The 12,039-nt window shown below is 47.7% G+C and overlaps 1 long non-coding RNA gene across 1 annotated transcript; it reads left to right on the top strand.

Annotated features, from left to right (window-relative positions):
- Window positions 1–4,719: 4,719 nt before the first annotated feature.
- Window positions 4,720–8,960, top strand: LOC136404073 (uncharacterized). The gene is made up of 3 exons (XR_010751224.1): window positions 4,720–5,418; window positions 5,723–5,868; window positions 6,078–8,960. It is a non-coding gene; the product is annotated as an uncharacterized lncRNA (long non-coding RNA).
- Window positions 8,961–12,039: the final 3,079 nt, after the last annotated feature.

Below are 12,039 nucleotides of genomic sequence, written 5' to 3'. Positions count from 1 at the left end.
AATTGAGTGTTTTTTGTATGAGGTAGGGTGGTAGTGGATGGGGTTGAAGCATCCAGAAAACCTTCCTGAGAGCTGCAGTTCCTGAAGGGAGTTGAACTGTGCACAGGCATTAAATAGTGTGTGTGCAACAGGTGTGTGCACCACACACACTGGGAGGGAGGAGTGTGCCTGAGATCTGGAGGCAGGACTGAGCGCACACCATGACAAAGCAGGAATCTGGTGGACACGGCTCGAGGTGAGGATTTGTGAGCCCAGGCCAAATCCTAGCTGTTCTGGGAGGGCCACACAGAACCAATTGGGTGTCATTGTTATGGCCGTGAGGACTGCTGGAGGGCTCCAAGCAAGGGGTGGCATGGCCACACTGAAGTTTAAAAAAGATCACTCTGGCCCCAGAGGGGGGATGTAGTGAAAGAGCAAGGGGGGTAAGGGGGGCGGAGGCTACTGCAGGTGTCTGGGCAGCCTCCGCCAAGGTGGTGGGGGCAGCGATGGAGAAGAGGACCCAGTAAGCAACAGTAAAGAGAACAAGACAGCAGGACTGAGGGGTGGTTGGCAGTGAGGCTGGGGCGGGAAGCACTCTGGATGTGAGGGCAGGGCTGGCCAGCGTCGAGGATTAGAGCCCTGCCAGAACTCTTCTCCCCGCCTCAGCCGTCACCCACGGCTGAGATGCCAGCGAAGCCACAGGTACCGCCATGCTCAGGATGACGGAACTAGTAATTATGGAAAGGAAATCGCATATACACATGTGAAAAACGCTTCAGGCTCCAGCTGGCTCCACAGGTGCCCCGTGAGGAGAGCGAAAGGGTGAGTTCCAGGAGGAAGGACAGAAACAGGGGAGATGCTCCCAATGAAATGGAGATTTCTTTTTCAGAAAAATGCAAGTGGAAGAGAATTTTGCCCCAAGGAGCAGCCAGAGCAGAAGAACAGGATCCTATGTCTTCATTCTGGAGGCAGCTCCCTGAGTGGCTGGTCATTTTTCTTCTTGAAGGTGAAGCACTTTCCGTCCCTGCTCCAAGTTGAGCCCCACGTTCCATTTCTTGTAGACTTTGGCTTTTATCAAATGGGAGATGCAAGAATCTTTTCTGCAGGAGACCAGACCAACTTGCACTCTTGGCTCCACTTCCTTGGCCCCAACTTGAGTTTTGGGGGGAAGGGGAGATGACCGGGGGGGCTAATGGAGTTGAAAACACACAGTGGGGTGAGGCAGGGGAAATAGACCGCTCTTCCCAACAGCCTCTGGAAGGAAGGACTGGAAGGAGAGTGCTGGCAAAACAGCTAATCCTCTGCCTCTGCTTTCTCACTCAGCATCCTCACACCTGGCGTTCCCACTCTCATCTGACTCCCGGGGAAGAGGAGGAGGAAGAGCTGCCGATGGAGCATGTTTCCAAGGCCTGCTGAGCCAAAGCACAGGCCACCAATCTGGAAAACAGAAGTCCCTGGCTGACCGGCCACACCTGCCTCCGCCCACACAAGTGGGGCCTCCGTTTATCCCTTGCAAGGAGATTGTCCACATTTAACCTGAGGTCCAAGGAAAGAAGACCCAGGAGCCAATGCTCAATGCTTTGGTCTTCTCTCTGCCCCCAAAGTGGCAGTAGAATCTGGAAAGAGACAAAGTAGAGGACCTTGTCACTATTTTTAGAAGATGCTCAAGGAAATCTCTTCTTCAATCTAAAGACGTCTCCACCCAATCACCAGGAAGGCCACAAGGTCAAAAGCAGCCTTTTTGCTCATACTCCGCCCCTTCTTCCCCCTCACTGAGCACCAAGAATAACTTCCTGCTGGGGGTGAGCGTGGGTTAAAAAAAGATTTAATTACAGTTTCTGTTTCTGACCTTCGCTCTCTTTCCCTCCAGAGCCACCATGTTGCTCTGCCTGGCTCTGGTGTCAATGAAAGGCACTGGCGTGGCTGATCCTACCTTAGGCCAAGGTGCCACCCAGAGAACCTCAGGGCTGGCCTGTCCTCTCCACTGCCAAGTTCACCCACTCTCTCTCACAGCAATCCCTGAGCAGTCTCAGGGACTACCAGAAAATTTGGTATTGGAATACCTTCTCAAGGCAGGATGGAATCAGCTTCTAAATCTTTGGAAGAGAAGGCAGCTTCTCCCCCAGATATCTCCAGACCAGCACTGTGTCACTCCCCAGTTTCTAGATCTCACCCTTCATGCCCCCACTCCTACCCCTTTCTTGCTGCTTTCCAGCCGTCCACCAGGATTGCTTCATGCTTAGGGCTTTTCACATACAATTCTCAGCAGCATCGAATGGGGCCTCATGTTGTGTGGCCTGCCCTTTATTGTGGATAAGCCAGGGGCACACACCTCCTCTGAGTCCTCCATCACTCTGACCCACTCACTCTTACCTCAAGCTTCCAGAAGAACATTTCTAAAAATCCAATAATCACCAAGTAAACATCCTGCAAGTCTCTCTCTGCACTCAGCCAGCCCTTAGCTATCTCTTCAACTCTGATCAGCAGTGAGAAGGGCCCTTCTTCCCACAAAGCCCCCCAAACTCTTCTGAGTCCCGTTTTAATCTGGTTACTCTGTTTCTGAAAATCAGTTGCTGAGCCACGAGGGGCATCTATGGAGCGACATGAGAACTATTTTTCTGGTTTAGGACTTCACCCACCAGGATTCCGTTAGCTGCCTTTGTTGTCCAAGGATTTGAGTTAGAAATCCCTCTAAGAGGTAGGAGGAGTGAGTAAAGTGAAGGGGAGAATAGCAGCTTTTAGACATGGTCCGTCCATGTCAAGAACAGCTTCTGAGGCTCACAAGTGCTCACAGGACCATCAAAGGGAAGCCCGCGCAGATAACTCTGTTTGTTGATTCGGTGAAATGCTCCATCTCAGGGTTATTGCCATTGAAAACGTCTCTGCTATCTGGAATCTTTTCTACACCAAGTGCACAATTACTTCATTCATCTCCTCAGGAGAATCTGTCACCAAATCCACAGGCTGCCTCCGCCAGCAGGCGGGACAGGATACCAACTTGCCCAAGCCTCCGCCCACTGGGATGAGCCAAGGATGCGGTTCCTGAGTTAATTAATAAAGCTCCAGATGTCTCTCCCACCTTGTGGGTAGCACCCTCCACCTTCCCCTAACCTGATCCCAGCCACCCTCACCCTCAGAAAGAATCAAGCCCGGGGAATAGGGAAGGGAGCAGGAATTTTGATCTGAATTAATGTTCAAGGAGATTCACATTAACACACAACAGGCTCCTACACCCAAAGAAAGGAAAACTAACCTGATAATGAGCCTTCTGTGCATCAGACATATGCTGTGTCACACATTTGATCTTTACAACAACCCAGTAAGGTTGGTCTTTTATGGAGGAATCATTATGACACAGGTAGGACTTGAAAGTAAGTCCCACTAGCGGCTGGCAAGAATGTGGGGAAACAGTTAAGAGTCTGAGCTTTGTGTCACCTGTGTCTACAGAGACCGCACCACCCACCTCCCAGGCCTGTGGAGAAGGAAGCCAAGTGCAGCAAATCTAAGTGCTTTGTAACCTGGAAAGCACTATCCAGATGTTAATGGGCTGTGACATCCTCAAGGGTAGCAGATCTTCCACTTCATCTGTGTCCTGGCACGCAGATCAGTGTCTGGGACATAACCAACCCTGTATTGATGTGGGAATGGAATGAACCAGTACCCATACCATGTCCAATGGAGGGCAGAGGGAAGACCCCACACACACACATGGTCTGGAAGGGGAGCAGTGGCAGGGAAACCCGGCATCACAAAGCAGAGCACTCACGCGAAGAACGAGCATTCAGTCCTGGGTGCAGGAAGCTAGTCAGATCAGCCAAGTCCATTGAAGTCTTGTAGGAAGAGCCCTGTGATCTTCTCACAAGAGGTGAGAGTTGAATTGAGGCCCAAAGCACTCCTCACTTTAAAGGGACTTTAAAGCTGAGCCCACACATGTTGGGAGTGGGGTGGGCAGAGGGGTGTTGCCTACCTAATGCCAGTCTTGAAGAAAACTAGTGGCTCCTGACAGAGGCAAGACCCAGACACCTGAGTTTGACTAACCTGAAAGTAAAGAGAAGCGATTGCTCTAGGCAGGCTTTCGTTAGGGGAGGGTGGGGGTGGATGGAGAGAAAACAGGAGGAAAGGTCTAGATCTGGGGTCCTTTGGGAAATCCCCAGGGACCCACAGGAGGGAGTCTGTGTCCTGCCCGAGGCACAAACGTCACTATCACCTCCCTGGAAGCCACCTCTGTCCTCTGCCAAGAGGAAACTGGACCCTGGACATCCACCTTACCTGTAACTGTTTATGGTACTAACTGCATTCTGCCTTTTGTTGCAGGCATTTGTGGTCCTGTCTCCTACCATAGTGTCCAGCCCCTGGCCAGTGCCCCACAGACACACGTGAAGAAATGAAGGCCGGTACAGGCCAGGAAAGGGACAAAGGGACAGAGGAAAGTCATCATGACCTGCTTAACCTATTGCCCCCTGCCCTGCCACCCTGCGCCGAACCCAGGTCCCACAAGGGTCCACTGGGGTGCGAGACGCACTTGAGGCGCGCGGGCGGGCGGGGAGCAGCGGGCAGAGGGCCGGGCAGGACCGGGGCTCCCCCACCTCAAGGCTCGCCTGCCCCTGGCCGGGTGGCAGCCAGAGCAGGCCCTCCCAGCGCAGGAAGCGCTGCTGCCGGCCTCTCATCTGCACGGCCATAACCGAGCTCCCTCTCTGGGCCATAACCGAGCTCCCTCTCTCGAGTGATTTGTGTGTCAACATGCGCCAAGGCTGTAAATCAGGCGGTAGGAAGCGCCGTCTCCTGTGTTCCTGCTCAACCAGAAGGAGACGGAATGTACTGCCACGGGCTCCCCGGTCTGGAAAGCCGCGTCGGATGTAAGAGGAGATTTTTCCCAGGCCCTAACATGGACTCGTGCTGGGGAGCAGGGCTCCTGGCTCTCGGGCCCCGGCCCAGCCGCTCGTCCCCCGCTGCGGGGCTGCGCCGGCGCGGGACCTGGAGGCCAGGTGCCTAACGAGCCCCGGTGTTCCGTCGCAGCTGCTGGAACGGCTCCTCCCGGGCGGTCCCGGAGGGGGATTTTCCACCGCTCGGTTACAGCCGGCTCTCCCCGCCGCCGCCGCCTGGACTGCTCGGGCCGAGGGGAGCCGGAAGGCGCGGGCGCAAAGCCCTCCGCCCGAGGAGGTGCAGCTGGCCCCGAGGCGTCGGTGGGGGCGGGCTGACGGCTGGAGGGCTGCAGGAGTGGGTTTTGTTTGTTTTCACTGAGCCCCAGCTCCACCTCACTGCTCCCTGAACCGGAATGCTACCGTGCGCGGAGATGCTGGGCGTGGGTACCAGGCCTCGTTTGGGTTGAGAGGAGAGAATCAGGGCCCTGGCTGCAGACAGCAGGGAAGGAATTCAGTGAGCTGCTGCCCGCCCAGGTTCCCTCCCTTTCTGGAGATGTTTGAGAGATGCCCAGCGTGGGTGAGTGCTCCTTCCCTTCCTCCCTCCCTGCTTCTGCTCCTCCCCTCCCCGGAACTGCTGCCCCCTCAACCCTGAGCTGCTGATGCCCTCTGGGTTCTGTTTTCATTCCAACCTGTGGATCCGGTCGTGGGAAGCAGGTAGGAAACCATGATTCTGAGGGTTAAATGAAGAATTATATTTAGTGCTCACACAAAGCCAAATATTGGGTTAGCAGCCAGAAATGGAGAGGGAAAAAACCCAAAGCAAACAGCAGAGGAAAGCAATTCCTATGGAACAAGGTCCCTATTCATTCTTCCGATCCCAGGTGCAGGGGCCTGCAGGGCTGAGACCCACTGAACATGAGCAGCCTGTCCTGTGTTCACGGCTCCAGAGAAACGTGTGGACTCCAAACTCAGGGCCTGCACTGCTTGTCCCCATGGGACCAAGAGGTGCTCAGCCTTCCCCACAAAGGTTGTCAATATCTCCATTCACAACCATACCTAAAGCCCCCTGGGGTCCAAGGGTGGGCTGGGGAGGAGAAGCAAAGTGAAATGTTCCTGGTTTGACCTTGAAGAAGTGACTTAACCTCCCTGGGCCTCATGGAATGCAGGGTTTGGATTATGATTTCAGAGATCCTAACATCCTATGGTTTTCTGTTTCTGCCTAAAATAAACTATAAGAAAGAGAGTGCGAGCAAGACTATGACAGCAGGACCCATCTGTTTCCATCGAGTTCAGCCTGAGGTCTACAGGGAGAAAGTGAGGTTTCAGCTGGTTCCCGCCTCTCCACTTCCTGCACCTTGCCCATTCACAAAGTAAACTTCTAGGATCTGAACTCACTCCTCTGGAAATCCCAGACTCCAGTGACAGGCTTCCAGAATCTGTCAGGCTGCTACCATGTCAGTTAACAGCCCAGGCAAGAGGAGGCTACAACACCCAGCCTGGCTAACTGGAAAACTGAGGACTGAAAGTTCAGGGAGAGATTGAAAATAGGTGGAGAGAAAGAAGGAACAGAGGAACAAACACAGCTGACCTCCTGAACATTTTCTGTGTGATCTCAGAGCAAGCAGGGCTTATTATGCTCCTGACTTCAAGGCTTGTTTGTATTCAGCCATTGAATTCTCGAATTATCTGCCCCTCCATGGGAGAGATCTACAGTAGGAGGCTGCATCCCAGGTAATAAAGGTCTTTTAGAAGCAGAAGTTGCTAGTCAGGGGGTAAAGGACTGAAACCTAAACCAACCAGAAGAAAAGCAATTCTAGAATTCCTTGCTCCTGGGTCCCTCTGTCTTTCTCTGTGTGTCTCTATTTCTCATACACTTGGCTCTTTCTGCTTCTTACCCCTTAGTTTTCTCAAAGACATCCAAGATGGTAAAATCTGGTCACCCACAAATCTAGCACCCATGCACTCTGAGGACTAGCATTTCCTGCACTGATGAATGCCCACTTTAAAGAGCCATGCCTGACCTGTGGTGGCGCAGTGGATAAAGTGTCGACCTGGAACACTGAGGTCACCGGTTCAAAACCCCGGGCTTGCCTGGTCAAGGCACATATGGGAGTTGATGCTTCCTGCTCCTTCCCCCTTCTCTCTCTCCTCTCTCTCTAAAAATGAATAAATAAAAAAATAAAAATAAATAAATAAAATAAAGAGCCCTAGTCTGAGCGTGGCCTTGTCTATCACCTGATCCCCTGCACATCCTTATCTCCCCAGGCTCTAGCCCTCAAAAGCAGGGACTCAAAAACAGGCCTCTGTCAGTTGAGTCATGGGACTAGAACCTTGGGAGAGAACACGCAGAGCCAGCCACTGACACAATTGCTAAATAAAATGAATTTCCACAAACATGCTCCTTCTATTATCTCAGCAGATTGCACCACCTTTAACCAGTTTTCCAGGAACTAAAAAATCATCCTTGACATTCATCCAACTTGCCACTTTCTATTTATTTCTCAAGTTTATCTCTACAATCTCACCAGCACCACTATCACTTGCCCTTGCGAGCCCTTGGCATGTCTCACCCAGATTACTGAAATTTCCTCCCAGCTGGTAATTCTGGCTTTAAGTGGCTCTTCTTCAGTCTACCCTCCCCAGTTTAGTCAGAGAAGTATTTCTTTTTTTTTTAAATAAATTTTTATTAATTTTAATGGGGTGACATCAATAAATCGGGGTACATATGTTCAAAGAAAACATCTCCAGGTTATCTTGTCATTCAATTATGTTGCGTACCCATCACCCAAAGTCAGATTGTCCTTCATCACTTTCTATCTGGTTTTCTTTGTGCTCCTCCCCCTCCCCCTTCCCTTCTCCCTCCCTCTCCCCCCCAACCACTACACTCTTGTCCAGAGAAGTATTCCTAAAATGCATATGTGCGAAATTATTTCAGTTGTTTGCATGCCATTTTTCGTCATCTATCCATTACCTAGCAGACAAAATCTGAGTTTGTGAGTGAGCATGCAAATCTCTCCATCAGCCCAACCCAGTCTGTATACTACTATTTTCCTGGTGTCCAGCCAGAAGTAATGTCAGTTCCCTAAACAGTTCCTGCTGTACTTCTGAACAAGATCAAGTGGTAAAATTGATGCAGCCACCATAGAAAACAGTATGGAGGTGCCTCGAAAAATTAAAATACAATAGAACCAGAACATATGATCCAGTAATTCCACTTCTGAATATATATTTTAAGGGAACAAAATCACTATTTTGAGGAGATAGCCACAGCCCCATGTTCATGGCAACATTATTTACAATAGCCAAGATATGAAAGCAACTTAAGTATTCATCAATGGATGTAATGGATAAAAAAGTTGTGGTATAGCCTGACCAGATGGTGGTGCAGTGGATAGAGCATCGGACTGGGATGTGGAGGACCCAGGTTCGAGACCCCAAGGTCGCCAGCTTGAGTGCGGGCTCATCTGGTTTGAGCAAGGCTCACCAGCTTGAGCCCAAGGTCGCTGGCTCGAGCAAGGGGTCACTCGGTCTGCTGGTCTGCTGTAGTTCCCCCCCCCCCCGGGTCAAGGCACATATGAGAAATCAATCAATGGACAATTAAGGAACCACAACGAAGAATTGATGTTTCTCATCTCTCTCTGTTCTGGTCTGTCTGTCCCTATCTGTCCCTCTCTCTGACTCTGTCTCTGCCACAAAAAAAAATTTTTTAATAAAAAAGTTGTGGTATATATATTCAATGGGATATCATTTAGCCATAAAAAGAAGGAAATGCTGCCATTTGTGACAACATGGATGGCCCTTTAGGGCACTATGCTAAGTGAGCTAAGTCAGACAGAGAAATACTATATGATTTCATTTACATGTGGAATCTAAAGAAGCTGAACTCGTAGATACTGAGAACAGATTAGTGGTTGCCAGAGGCAGGAAGAAATGGGTGAAGGGGGTCAAAAGGAACAGACTTCCAGTTATAAGACAAATAAGTGTTGGAAAGGTAATGTATATCATGCTGACTATAATGAGCAATACTGTATTGTATATATGAAAGCTGCTAAGAGAGTAAATCTTAAACGTTCTCATCACAAGAAAAAAATTGTAACTGTGTGTGGTGATGGATGTCAACTAAATTTATTGTGGTGATCATTTTGCAATATATACAAATATCAAATCACTATGTTGTATAATTGTAATTAATACAATGTTATGCATCAATTATATATACATCAATTCTTTTTAAAAAAATAGAGTGTTGAGTTTTCTGTTCCAACCCCAAAGCCATGATGAATAAAACATTTTAAAAAATAACCCAACACACATAGCTGGGCTCAAAAATAAGACTTCTTTTGCTGTGAACCAGAAACAGAACAGAGAATTGGTAATCAAAGGTTTTTTATCCTTAAAGATATTAGGCCAAGGAAATTTCAGAAAGCTATTGCTTGAATCTTTAAGACACAAATAAACTCTCTTAAACAAAGGTTTTCAGTTATTGTGGCAGTTGTCCTCCCAAATCCTTTTTCTGATAAGATGTTTTGCAGGACACAGTATTATCCACCTAGAGGCTACATTTCCCAACCTCCCTTAAAACCAGATGTGATTGTATGACTCAATTCTCATCTTTAATTATAAGCAGAAATAGTGAGCTACTTTTCCATCACTTGTCTAGGACTGCTGTAATAACATACCACAAACAGTGTGACTTAAGCAATAAAAATTTATTCTCACACAGTTCTGGAGGTTAGGAGTCTGTTTCCCCTACCCATGGGCTGGATCACAGACACAGAGCTGAACCACCTTTACCACACAGATGAAGACCTTAGGTGGAGGCACAAATACAAAGTGGAAAAAGTCTGAGTCTCCAGATGACTGAATGAAGGAGATCTCCCCCACCAGCCTGGACCATTAATTTCTAGCCTTTGGATGAGAAATGCACTTCCATCTTATTTAAGCAACTGTATTTGGGTAGCTTTTTGTTATAGAAGCTTAGCTTTTACCTTAACAATACAGCTACCCAACTTACTTTATAAGAATCTTAACCTTAATACCAAAACCCAATGAGCACTGAAAAAATATTGTAGAGCTATACTATTTATGATCATACCTACAGAGCTTCTGAAAAAAAACACTAGCAAATTAAATTCAGTGATATGTATATATGAACTAAATCGTGACCAAATTGTTTATTTTTCTTGTTTTGTTTGGTTTTTTTTTGTATTTTTCTGAAGCTAGAAACGGGGAGAGACAGTCAGACAGACTCCCACATGCGCCCCACCGGGATCCACCCGGCACGCCCACCAGGGGGCGACGCTCTGCCCACCAGGGGGAGATGCTCTGCCCCTCCGGGCGTCGCTCTGTTGCGACCAGAGCCACTCTAGCGCCTGGGGCAGAGGCCAAGGAGCCATCCCCAGCGCCCGGGCCATCTTTGCTCCAATGGAGCCTCGCTGTGGGAGGGGAAGAGAGAGACAGAGAGGAAGGAGAGGGGGAGGGGTGGAGAAGCAGATGGGCGCTTCTCCTGTGTGCCCTGGCCGGGAATCGAACCCGGGAGTTCTGCACGCCAGGCCGATGCTCTACCACTGAGCCAACCGACCAGGGCACCACCAAGTTGTTTTTATCTCAGTAATTCAAGGATGGAGTGGCTCAACGTTAGAGAATCTATTAAAGTACACTACTTGAATAGATTAAAGAAGACAAACCCACTTAATCAACACAACAGATTCAGAAAAATAACTTGCTAAAATTCAATACTCATACACTTGGATACATAAACATGCAATATAGTTAATAATGTAAAGGAATGATTGTAATATTTGTTTAATAATGGGATTATGGTTGTTCTCCTTTTTTTAAAGAATTCTTATCTTTTAAGGATACATACCAAAATATTTACAGATAACATGATGTAATATTTGGCATTTGTTTCAGATAACACAGAAGGGTAAGAACTTTAGCGGAAATATAGATAAAACAATATTGACCATGAACCAACAGTTATTGCAGCTGTGTAATGGGTAGACAGAGGTTTATTATACTAGGCTGCCTACTTTTGTGTATGCTTTAATTTTCCTAAACGGAAGAGTTAAGAAAATTTAAACTCATTCATGACATATATATATATATATATATATATATAAAATCAATGCCCTTAACTTGACAAAAGTCATGCATCAAGCTTAGAGTTAAAATCACTTTTGTAGTGAAACTTCATTGCCATTGAGTGAAGAATTAGATGAAGAGGCTTATTTTCACTGCTTCTGCTCAGCTACTAGAGGTTCTGGCATTACAATAAAAGAAGAAAAAGGAAGAATATATATAAGAACTGAGGATTGGAGGATGAAGGAAAAACTATCCTTATTTGCAGATAATATGATAGTACATAGAAAAAAAAATTGTAACTGACCAACTATTAAAACTAATAGTAAAGCTCAGCAAGGAAATCTAATAGAAAAAAACCCAAAATTTATAGTAACAAAAAAAAAATCCAGAATCCAAAAATAAATTGATTGAAAGATGAGCTTTCTGAAAAAAAATTTAAAACATTATTATTAAAGAATCTAGGAGACTTGAATAAATGGATAGCTATATCTTTTTTTATGAACAAAAGATTCAATCTTGTAAAATATCAATTATTCCAAAATTAAGATATTAATTTAATGCAATTCCAATAAAAATCCCAACCAATTTTTTTTAAACTTCATAAGCTCATTCTAAAATTCACATTAAAGTCAAGTGTCAAGAAAAGCTGCCTGGCCGTTGGTGGCACAGCGGATAGCATGTGGTCCTGGAACACTGGTGTTCCCCAGGTTCAAAGCCCTGGGTTGCTGGGTCAAGACACATGGGACAAGCAAATGATGAACAACTAAAATGAAGCCAGTATGAGTTGATACTTTTTAGTCCCCACCCTCTTCTCTTTGTAAAATCAGTAAATAAAATCTTTTTAAAAAAGTAAAGCTAATGGCCCTGGCCGGTTGGCTCAGTGGTAGAGCGTTGGCCTGGCGTGCAGAAGTCCCGGGTTCAATTCCCGGCCAGGGTACACAGGAGAAGCGCCCATCTGCTTCTCCACCCCTCCCCCTCTCCTTCCTCTCTGTCTCTCTCTTCCCCTCCCCAGCGAGGCTCCATTGGAGCAAAGATGACCCAGGCGCTGGGGATGGCTCCTTGGCCTCTGCCCCAGGCGCTAGAGTGGCTCTGGTTGCAACAGAGCGACGTC

This window comes from Saccopteryx leptura, chromosome 4, assembly GCF_036850995.1.
Source record: "Saccopteryx leptura isolate mSacLep1 chromosome 4, mSacLep1_pri_phased_curated, whole genome shotgun sequence".
NCBI lineage: Eukaryota > Metazoa > Chordata > Mammalia > Chiroptera > Emballonuridae > Saccopteryx > Saccopteryx leptura.
This window is presented reverse-complemented; position numbering and strand designations above follow the sequence as displayed.